The sequence below is a fragment of the Agelaius phoeniceus genome, chromosome 1 (assembly GCF_051311805.1).
Source record: "Agelaius phoeniceus isolate bAgePho1 chromosome 1, bAgePho1.hap1, whole genome shotgun sequence".
NCBI classification, from domain to species: Eukaryota; Metazoa; Chordata; class Aves; order Passeriformes; family Icteridae; genus Agelaius; species Agelaius phoeniceus.
In genome coordinates, this window is record NC_135265.1 from 97,895,957 (window position 1) to 97,908,539 (window position 12,583).

The 12,583-nt window shown below is 36.7% G+C and overlaps 1 protein-coding gene across 1 annotated transcript in view; it reads right to left on the reverse strand.

Moving 5' to 3' along the window:
* The window catches only part of DOK6 (docking protein 6), a 250,950-nt gene that overhangs the window by 136,164 nt on the left and 102,203 nt on the right, over positions 1-12,583 (reverse strand). The window lies entirely within an intron of this gene.

Below are 12,583 nucleotides of genomic sequence, written 5' to 3' on the forward strand. Positions count from 1 at the left end.
CTCCATTCCAAAGGAGTGGGAAGGGGAGGGGAAGGGGGAGTGAGTGAGCAGCAGTGTGGTTTTGAGTTGGTGGGAGAACTAAACTGGGGAGTACCATTCCTAAACCCCTAGGGTTATTTATATTTATAAGCTTGGTAATTGGTTAAAAAACCCACATAAATAGGTAGAGTCTTAAGTTGTAAAACTTAACTCTAATAACTCTATTTCTCTAATAAATTTCCACAAAACTCTGTTTCTTTAGTAAGTCCTACATGGAAATAGTTTACAATGACATCAACTCAGCCTTGGGATTTTGTATAATCTATTTTTCAATTTCTATACTCATACAACTTGGATCAGTTTCAGAATCTGATCAAATAGAAAACCTAATGTTGGAAGAACAGTGTTTCATTAGTAAAGGAAGGTAACTCAACTAATATGTCAAATGGTATCACTACATTTGTAAAGGTAGATCCTCATGTGTCTTTAAAATGTATCTGTCATCCTCAAAAGAACTCAAAATTTCATTTTATTTTCTAAATATTTGAAAAGCTTATCAGCTTAAATCAACTAAATATTTGAAAAGCTTATCAACTTTGAATGGCTTATCAACATAAAATACTCTTGCAGGAAATTTACAACATGAAAAATTCAATCTATTTCCGTTTTCTTTTGATGGATGTATATAACTACAATTAACAAAAATGGAAGAAAAATGTTATTCCAACCTGGTGGAATATATTAGACTGATTAACACTTCATATTCTGAAATATTTTTCTCAGTTTCTTCGAACTCTGGGCAAACTTTATTCAGTTAGAGTTAGTTTTTCTCAGGCAGGTCATTTGCCTCAGGCAGAATAAATTTCCAGAAAAATGTCAACCATATAAGTTTGGACTTCTATGACTACAGAAAAAATGGACTGAATGTAGGTGGAGTTGTTTTGTTTGTTTTGCTTTGTAATTGTTATGCTCCTGGTGTACAGTTCCAGCATTCCTTTTCACATGCTGAAAATAATTTTAAAGCAGAAGAGATTTTATATGGTGCATTAACAAATGGAACACGCTGGGGCAAAGACATTTCAATAAAATATTGATAGCAGACGAGCAGTGAAAGGCATCAAGCCAACAAAAGGAACTGAGACAAAGCATGAAGAGGAATGTGGTGTGTGCTGACGAACTTGGGAACAGAACTGAAGACTTCTCTAGAGTCTGTCTTGACAGCCTTCAGCAAAACTCACTCCAGTTTGTCAATATCTTTGTTGTAAGAGGTGGATGAAAAATGGATCTGGTACTATAAACAGGGTCTAATGTGTGCTAAACTGAGGAGAATAATCCTTCTCTGTACTGACTGGCCATGGTTCTGTCCATAGAGCCCATGGAGCTTTGCTGGCTGAGGCACCAAGGTCCAGGGCCCTACCTGCAGACCTGCTCCCAGCTTGCCAATGCCAAACCTGTGCCATCGCAGGGGCTCTTCTATCCCCAGACTGGCACCTGGTTCTTGCCCTTATTCAATTTAACAAAGTCCATGTCAGCCCCTTCGTCTAGCCTGTTCAGGCTGCTGAAAGGGCAGCTTGACTACCTAAATCCTATCAACTGATCCTTCCCAATTTGCTCTCTGCACATTGGTGCAGCTCCCTTATTTCCTCCAGGCCCCTGATAACAATATCAAGAAAGGTCCCAGTACAGACCGCAGCAGTTCCACACTTGCTACAGCCCTCCAAGGAGGTGACCACATTGACCACATTAATAACCAACCCATTAACCACAACTTTCTGTGTCTGACTAGCTGACCATCTTCACATCATCTGGACATCCACCTGCGTAAATAATAATGTCCCAACTTCAACTTGAAAATGTCATGGGAGAAAATGTGGAAAGCTTTGCTAAAGTTCTTCTCATAACATATCGTAAATGGTGGTCATACTGGTCAGGCATGACTTATCCTTGGTAAATCCATGCTGCCTTTCACAAATATTATATTTACTCCACAGTTCTTCCTATAGGCTGAAGTAAGACTGCCAGAAATTCTCCAGGTTGACCTTTGGTTGACTGCCAAATTCCCTGTATTCTCCAGGTTGACCTTTTGACCTTTTTTGGACACAGGTGCATTTGCCTCATCATTTGGCTCATAATCCCTTATAATTTTAACTTTTGTCATGCATTTTCAGGGCTTTGTAAGAATCCATACATTTCACTACTTTTTGGCTTGGGGGAAAGAAAAGGGCTGAATACCACAAATATCCCTGTCCCATTAAAGAAGTTACTGAAATATCTGTTGATTTGCCTTGATCCATGCATGGTAAATGAACTAATGTGTGAGAGGGCTCTTGTAATCTCAAGGAAATTCCCCAAAAGAGAGGAAAGAAAGCATTTATAGGCAGAGGAGAGGCCAGATCTAGAATTCAAAACCTGAGGGAACAATACCAAATCCATAAGTCATCACTGAATTTTGAAGACACAGAAGGCCCCAAAGTCAGAGGTACAGATCTACCAGTCTTACTAAAGACAGGGTACAGATCTACTAGTCTTGACAGGGTACAGATCTACTAGTCTTGCTAAATAAGAAGATATAGGAGCAAAATATTTAGGATTATTTGGGACACAAAAATCTCAGGTTACTATTAAAGAAAATTTAAAAAACATAGCTGGTGGTGCAATAGGAAAGGGAAAACACTGATAGGAGGAAAAAGCCCCAGTGATTCTTACACAAGCAATTAATACAGAAAGTGACATTTTCATATGTGTGTGCATGTGTGTGACACTGCACACCATGCATATAAAAGTGCCTTAAATCTTACAATACTTAAAAGGAAAAATTTCTCTCTCTGGAATAGCAGAAAAAGAAATAGAATTGCTTTGAATAGTAACAACAAGGCATATTAAGCCTTCTTCTAGTCTCTGTTATATAGTAGAGATCTATTCTTTTTTCTTAATACTGGAGTGTTACAGATTACTGAAAGATCCTGCAATGCTTATAAGATAATAACAATAATAGAGCCAAAAATCTTACATTCCTAGCACTAAAACTACAACATTTTGATAGTAATTTATGTTTGAAACATAAATACAGACACACCTGCGTACATACACATGGCTACCTGTAAAGATGGTTTTTTGAGTCATCTTATTGATCAGTACATTAATCCTGCCTTGTTTAATATAGTCACATATGAAATATCCCTCACACACTCAAGAATATTGTCAGCAAAAACTGTACATACAACAGAATTCTTTTTATTTGCTGGTGGGAATTTAATGTCTGAAAGAGACAATGAGAACACTGCCAAATTCTTATGTGCTGCTTTTGGTACTCATATGAGTGATTAAGTTGAACAACATGTAGGGGAAGTGAAGAAACATAGTCTCCATGCAGGAAAAAAGGGTATTTGTTTTAAACACACTTTGATTTTCTTTGTCTCTGAAATCATAGGACCTCCCTAGACAGCACAGAACTTCTTATAACTCCTATGTGACAAAGTTACATAAATTGCCTCTTCCAAGCTCCCTGACTTTTACCTTCTTTCTTTAAGATAAACTTTTTGAGCCATTTGAAGTCTCACACAGAAATCATATCCCTCTTGTCTACACCTTTCCATAAAAAATGGACCTATTTGAAACTACAATGAGATATTGTGAGACACTTATATCCTTGTCAAATACTTTAGTGGTTTAACATGCATGGCCAAAGCATTTCTGCCAGTTACACTTTTTTTCTTCAAAAATCATACCTTTCTCATTGGAACTCTTTGCTTTACAAGAACTGAAGGAAATAATTTAAGCTACAACTTTTGAGGACATAGGAAACTTATAAAGATTTTAGGTAAAATTTTACTGGGCAAGCTAACAGAAAAAGAAATGAGAACACTTTGGGAACACACATTTACACTAACAACTAGAAAGGCCATATTATCAAATAAGCCCCTCATTATTTCTATTGCTTATATAATTTTCAATATCAAATAGAGATGAAATTTGCTTCAATGTTCATCTTTTCAGTTGTGCTGTATGCTTCCCTCCACGCTCAGAGTAGAAAGATAGAGGCAACACTGTGAAAGTCTATCCTCCCATTGATAGAGAATTAAGTTAATGAAATTCTGAATTCTGGATTTAATGCCAATTAAGCATGAGTCATTTCTCTACTTGCTGAACATGTGCAATTAAAAAAACACCTGAGAGTATATTATCTTGTATGAAGGAAAAGATGAACTTTCCCTTGGCAACCAGATTGCTTTATCTCCGTGATTTTTAAAACTGTGGATTAAATTTTATCTAGTATTTTTTTAAAAAAACCCACAAAAATAAATAGGCATTTTTAAAAGGGAAAAAATATCAAAGCTACTGAAAAGGAAAATAGAAAACTTATAAAAATCATGCTACTTTGAAATAATTAAAAACATCACTTAGCAGATTTTAAGAATGTTTTGAAAGACTAACAAAATTTTTAAAAAGTACAAAAAAGTCCCTGTTTTTTATGAGTAGTACATTAGGTAAATCTACTTTTTTAAGCAAGGAATACTATACCAAAATTTGCTCCCTCTGGTATGATAATGGACTTGTTTACAAAATTCAGTCTAATACATTGAAAATATTTTTGTTCTTCACAACAACAAAATATCATTCTTAAACTACCTATACCATTGATAATCTTGCATCAGTAAGAGAAACATAAAAAAGGGAAAAATTTTCCTTCCAATTACATATGTAACAGTCTTACCTAGATGTTAAAAAAAAATAAAATAAAAGAGCATTTTCCCATTGTGGGATTATACTTCACCTAAAACTTTGTTAACATTGAAAACAACTCAAACCAGCAAAAACTTTGTAAATCAGTTTTCCTATTTCCTCCAATTGTAACTGTCTAGAACAAAATTAATTTCAACAATGAATAAAATCCCTAATATTGCCTCCTTAGTGAGCAAACTTGCAGCTAGATTTTTTCTGATTTTTTTATCCTTTGATTTCTTCCAAGAGGTGAAATAAATCCTTTTTTATTAGGCTATGATTATGTAGTATACAAATTTCCACTTCCATTAGCATGTTAGCTTAGACTTTCTTTTCTCTACTAGACATTTAGTGCTGTTCTCCATATGTTGCTCAGTGTGGTATGTGCTAGGGACTCTTAGCACCTGGACCATTTCTCAGTTCTCCTACTCCTCATCAATAATTCCTGCTTCATATGTCCATCACTCAGCAGCCCACACAAACATTTCCTAGTTGGTTTTTTTTTTCTATTTCTTGATTTTTTTGTATCAGTCTTTAAAACCACTTTTGCTTTTTCTCTAGAAAGATAATTTAACACTGATTGATGAAAAGATGTGGAAGACTTACTAAGCTTACATGTAACCAAAATTTGCCAAGGTTTCTTTCTTTCTTTTAGAATTTTTTTTTCATCTATTATACAGGGTTTTTTCTTTCTTGGTGGAGGGGGGATGGGGCTTGACATAGCTGTATCAGAGGCATCCAAGTCCTCTACTTCTCATTAATATTTGATAAAAGGACATAGCCTTGAAGGGCTGCTAGGTAGGATAACTTCTAGGATTGGTAAAGGCATAATCTCACTCCTGCAAAGTTATACGAGGCTAGACTTGCATCAGGGTCTCAAGGCTACACATCAGAATTGGTTACTGTAACTTGGTTCCTCTCACAGCCAGGAATTTGCTTAATCTCAAAGATTCCTTGTAAGCACAGATGAAAAGAAACACACTTGATCTGGTAACAAATATTTTTGGATGTTTGGATTGTTCACCAAAATGTAATAGTTTTTTACAGATACATGTGGTTTATATTTATTTACACAAGCACTGAACAAGAAGGCAAAAGATCCTCCAATAAGGTTTCTGACACTATTGCTCATATATCTTGATCACTCATGAATCATTTAAATATTGATTCAAGTAATGCAATGCACTTCCTCTCATCCTTATTGTTTTTCTTTATCTTGGTCTGGAGATAAGCCCAAAACTTTAACTTGTTTTGTGTTGGTGTAATATCTCATCTGGAAGAAAACCACATTCAGAGCTTCCACTTCCTTCCTTTAGTAAATGTGACATAGGAATAATAAAGTCCATAGCTATCAACACCTTGTAAATATTGTCTAGCCACATCTGGGTGGATCAACAATCAAAAAAAAAAACCTAACAAAACAAACTCAACATAGAGCAGTGCATCAACCTTAAAAACAAGAGAAGAAACTGCAAAGGACTCCTCTGAAAGAACCAACAGTAAACAAATCTCATGCTATATGGCCAAAAAGACAAGATGATCAGAGGAAGCATTTCTTCATTTCCTTGAAGTCTATGATAGTAATATTTAACCTGAGAGGTTCACAGAAAATTGAAGTAACCTTTCTGCATGAAGATCCTAAATTTGGCACTAATACCAAATTCCTTCAATTCCCTATTCCCTACCAGAATGTACAAGCATTGTCAGATGTCAGGGGACTGAGTTACAAGAAATAATAAACAATTGGTCTGTTTCAGTTTTAGTGCATGTCTGTGCCAAGAGAACTAGGAAAAGCATCCTGATAGATTTCAGAAGTCTAACTCCACTTGTCTCTAGCTACACCAACTGTAATTTAATTCCAGTAAGGCCATACTGCAGATATCTGGTAAATAATTCAAGTGTAGGAAAACTACTAATATAAGAAAGCCTTTGGTGCCATGTAGCCATAGCAGGATACACAGGTATAGGCTGATGATCAAGGAAAGTATTTAGGATTTTTATATGGAAAATAAAATCTCTGAACAGCACACACAGGTCAATTACATCTGTCTAGCCAGAAAAGATCAGATAATAGATTTCTAATAACAAACCTCTGGTCTCTCAAAAAACAATTTAGCCCTTGCCTGTCTATCAACCTTAAGTCTTCTTTTTGAAAGAGCATTTGTTATCCAGGTAAATAACAGAAAATAATTACAGGCTCACAATTTCATTATACTAGCAAAATATTTTATATTATGAAACTGTTATTGTCAATGCATCTTAGAACACCTATCATTTAAAATGTTTGGGTGTTTTGTTATCACTTCAGTATCTTGGTTATATTCCTAGATGTGAAAAGCTATTAAATTCCAAAAGACACTTAATTTAAATAGAGGCTTATATTAACTGAGATGCATTGCTTCTTTACGGTATTTATGTATTTTTCCTCTTTTCTGATTACTTTCTTTGGAACTATGTTTATTTCTTTCAAAGAGGAAGGATTTCAGGAACAATTCAATACACTTTCTCTTTAATCTACAACACTTCACTGTTGACAAACACTGGACATTTTTTGTTTGCTTCTTGTACTAAAAATCTGTTCTAGTCATGCAGCTGAAGGGGTAGGATTTCCTTTTGTATTACATGGACATGTAAAGACTGTACATATATAACACATTGTGGGGTCTGGTGCTCAAATTGTACATTTAAACAGATAATTCTTCCACAATTACAGAAATATTACTTCCAAATCACTTATTATATTTGCATCTCTACAAAAATTAAAATTCCATGGTAAATAAGAAAGGAGGTCCAAAAGAGATGAAAACCACAAAAATCATGAATAAAACCTTAAGTGCCCCATTCTGAGTTATATCTTATTTGAATTCTTCCAAACATGTGCCTCCCATACGAAACTGGGAGGGAAATGATTCTGCAATTCCATCTACTGAATGTTATTTCCACTGTGCAGAGTCCTGGAAATTGCATGGGCAGAAGAAAAGGTCTGAATTTACATAAATGGGTTTCTGTTTTGCATTGCACACTACCTTCCTGTCATTTAAGTTCTAACTAGAAAAAATAGAAGCAGAAGAGAAAGCTACAAAATGCAATCATTTATCCTCTTATTTCTTAATAATGGCCCACATACGACCATCTGTTGTGTAATACCACGCAAGCAGTAACGTGACAAAGCGAAAGCCAACACAGGGACAAGGAGCAAGGACTCCAGTGAGGGATGCCCAGACAGTAAAGAACCACCCCAAACCAGAAACAGCATGGCAACAATGAGAGAGGGATTTAAAAAGCAAAGGCCGTGTCAACTATCACAGCAAGAAAAGCGCAAAGGAGGCACCAATATGCTGCTTCCAGTCTGCAAAAGGAGAACACAAGATGTTGGCTCAGTACAGATCAGAGGACCACAGACAGGATCTCAAAGCATCTAAACATCTGCCTCCAGCTCAGCTTTCAGTGAGCAGCTAGCAGTGGCTTCTTTGACATTGCTAAATCCAATTGCCACAGAGTAGAAGGTTTGTTACAGCTTTGGATGGAACTGGATGTGATTTGGGCTCTTAAGAAAAGGCAGTGTGCTGCCTGAAAAGCATAAAGACCTTTGAGACTGGGGAAATGGCTGCATTAACAGAAGCACAGGCCATAAATCAAGGGAAGTGACTTTTTTTTTTTTTTTAACTCAGTATTCATTAGATCACATCTTTAATATCCTGCCCAGTTTTGGGACTCCAATGAAAAAGTGACTCCAATGACAAAGTGAGTTCAGGAGAGGCTCCCCAGGACAGCCAGAGCTGGACCTCTTGCCCAGTGGAGTGTAGAGGTTGAAGGAAGTGGCTGCTCCATCCTGCAGCAGGGATGGCTTTGAGAGCATCTAACTGTAGTCCCCCCAGTGCCAGCAGGGAGATTACTGAGGAGGCAGAGCAAGGCTCTTCACAGCTGTGCCTGGGGGGAGGAAAATGAGCAATGGGCACAAACTGAGACAAGAGATGTTCAGGCTGCATATGAGAAGTGATGCTCCCACCATGAAGACAGTCCGGCAGCGGGACAGGCAGCCCAGTGAGACTCTGCAATCTCCATCCTTGGAGACTCAACTGGACACTGCCCTGTGCAACCACATTTGCTCAGACCTTGGACCTCAGAGGTGGCTCTGCTGTGAGCAGGAACTGGACAAGAAAACTCTTCATAAGAAATAACTTGTAAGTTTAAGAAAGGGATGCTAAAAGACCTGCAAGGATATTTGGACCTTTGTGGGTTTGGACAAACCCTTATGGTATTAGGCCATTCAGAGTATTTAAGATGAAACACATTTCCACAAAATCAGCATATATTGCACAAAAACAGCAATAGGACAAGGAGATGCAAGAGACTGGAGAACAGGACCTAAGGTTAAAATGTAATGAGGCAGAAAAAAAGGAAAAAAAACCTATTTAATGAAAGAATAGCAAATCTTAAAGCATAAGATTACAAGAGAAACATAATAAGGAAGAAGAGAAATCCCAAGATCAGAGAAGTGAAAGAATGGATCATAAAAGAGGAAAAACAATTCAGAAAGAGAACAGAAGAGTTTTCCCCATAACTGCATGTGGATTTACCCTTGGAAGAGGAGTTGTTATGGTAACAACACTCTCCAGGACTATTGCCAAAGAGTGGCATATCAACCTCTGCATTACACCTCTAGGGCAGGTCTCCAGCTGCTTTTTCAGAAGAGTAAGTTTTTAAGAAACTTCTACCAAGTAAATGTTCATTCCTCTAAGTACTAAAAGGAAACCACATCTATAACAACAGTAAGAATCTTGTCTGTTAACTGAAAAAGTACATAATAAAAAAAAAAATACACAAAACTGGGCAGAATTAATGAATATATTTAAAATAAATCAGGCTAAGTATAAGGCAGTAATGTCAGGGCAAAAAAGAAAACTTTGATGGGAAGAAATATGTGTAGATCTGACAGTAGAAGGATAATGAATAATTCCTTCTTATCCTCCAGATAAAATTGAGATTTAAAAAAATGCATGTTTGAAATTTTCAGCCTCTTTAGAAAACCTAGATGACATTATGTAAATTTAGACTGAATACAAAATAAAATAATTATTTTAATTTCTCCAAATTTAAATAAATGGAAGAGAAATAAAAATTATTACTATTTACAACTGCAGTGGGTTGACCACTGGCCAAACTCCAGTGTACTCATGAAAATCATTTACTCATCTTCCTCTCCTATAACTGGAGCAGAGGAGGGGAAAAATCCAGTTAAAATAAAGCTCATGGGGTTGGGATTAGGATTAGGAGAAGGGGAAAGCAGGCTCAAAATTTTAAAGGGTATAAAGAAAACTTCTCTCCATTCTTTAAGTTTTAACTATTTCTAAGTATTAGAACATCTGACTTTCATATGGGCTACAGCCTGGGTACCCAGTTTCATGGTGTGCTATAACTGATCACTCACCACATAAGCAGTTACAAACTCTTAATTTCGTCTCAAGGAACTCTAAAAAAATTAAGGATGCAAAACAATCTTCCTCGACTAGCTTTTGTTGTGCTACTTTAAATTCTAAACTGGTTGACAGTGTTGGTAAATCAAACCTACCAGGGCAGAGGAAGTGTATTGAAGTCATTTCAGCTGCCTTTACCAGGCAAAGATGTAGGGATTTTTCCAAGCCAAGTTACTTTCTCTCAAGCCGTGCTGCTGTAATGCTGTCAGGATTGAGCTGCTGCCTAACCCATAAAATCAACCAGCCTGCTGGGATTATTCTGGTTCTGGCTGGTAGCCTGGTGTTTGAAAGTGATAGTTGAAATCTGATCAGTTCATGTGCACATGGACCTATTCCCTTAACAAACATTTTAATTAGGATTTTAAAATACATAATGAAAAAAATGCATTCACACTTCATGGGGTAATTGTACAGACAGTCATTGGCAGAACAAAAATCCCAGTTCTCCTCAATCCCATTTCCTTGCTATCCTAAAGATCCTTTGAAATATGTTTTTCAATCTAACCTTTCATTTTGAAGAGCAATCTGAATACCAGGCTACTGTGCATGCATTAAAATAAAAGGGGAAAAATACAGCCTTCTGTAAAAGTGAGTGTTAACAAAATTTAAACTAATGCCTTAATACTAAAACAACACAAATTTTCTAATTTGCAGCCCAGGTGCACACTTGAAAAATAACATCATGCTAGAGAGAGATGGCAGAGGGGGAAGATGATTCACAACTGAAATAAAATAGGTTTCACAATTATCCTCTCAAATTTCAGCTGCAATTAAAAAAAATGCTTTCAATATCAAACTTCCTGCCAGAGTTAGTAGGCGTGCAAACCATATTTATGCAATATTTCACTATGAACACTAGATCATTAGATGAGTGCTAATATCTTTGTGGGGTGAATGAAATACACTGGACACTTAGAAATCGTTTCCAGTTTTCAGAGTTTTCAATTTTGACATTCCCAAAATACATGATTATGTCCAGATCTGCTCTATTTTTGACCCAAAGGTATTGGTTAATTAAAAGGAATACGTTCCTGGTCTTTGAGTGGAAAGGCAAGGAGGAACATACTTTTCCAAAACTTCTTACATTTTCCTCCTGTTTACTTAAATCAGCTGACTTGCATTAGTTTCCAAAATTATCTTGTTCGATCAGCTCAATTAAAAATAAGTGTTTATTAACATAGACTAAATTTGAAAACAAATCACTTACATGCAGTAATCACTTGAACGCAGTAAGTGATGTGTATATATAATTCTTCCTGCTGAACTGCAAGTTAAAACCCTAACCACAAAATCTCTCACTGCACTGCCAAACTGGGTCAGGCGTGTTGGAGGATCCCAGTAACCGCAGGCTTTCCATGCACATCAATTATTATGCCTGTATCTATGCTGTACATGATGCCAGTGGCCGAGCCCCAGGTGTAATTCCTCTTCCTATCTGTTTCAATCTGTGCAAGCCTTTAATTTCAGCTGTAGCTCCCTTTGGCCAGATTTTGAAACCATGGGGGAGGCTTGGGTCAGAAGCAGGTGACAAAGCCTGGCTTACCTCTAACATAACACAAGGGGAAAAAAATCCCAGCTGAGAATAAACTCATGATGCAGATTTTAGGGACTAAAATGCTGACTATCTGCTGAATGATCAAGAGGTATATTCAGAAAAAAAAAAAAATTACACTAGCCAGGAAAAGAGACATCTTTGTCTTTGTAGTCCTTATTCTTGGCTTTCTCACCTTATTCCAAAGGGGAGAAACACACACACAAGCACAGGACTCAGCTGGGGGCTTGGATGCACTGCTGGCCATGGACAGCAGCAAGTGGTGCAAGCCCATGTGTGCTCATCTCCAAGCTCAACCACAGACATACCCACTAGCTGACAGTTCCTGGCTTGTCTTGTTTCTAGAAAACATTACACACCCACCACAAAAGTAGTGCTATTTAGAAAAACTTTCCCCTCTGTTGATTTTTAAAGGTTGTAAATATGCCTCAGTGTCTATAAAAATAACTCCCATCCCAATCCAACAATGCCAGAAGTGGCATTTTGATGCTGTTCTTAAATATAAACAACTATATTAGAGCCATTTCAGATATTCCTGAGGAAGTATTAACAGCACCAGTCTACCTATGAGATTCCTCATCAGAAAAATACATCAACTAGATGAAAAACTACCAGGTATAGAGGGAAAATGAATGAGTTTAGTTTAATCTAAATTCAGACAATGTCTGTACATATGTGTGTACACACACATTCAAAGTGGTCCAGACATCTCTGGGAAAAAAAGGTGAAAGAGAGAAAAATGCCATAGAAACAGAGGTAAAAGAAAATTGCAAGAGTGAAGTAATTTGCACGAGAAGAATATTCTAAACAGAACTGTAACCCTTCTTTTAGGATTATTTTAAAATAGTTTTTG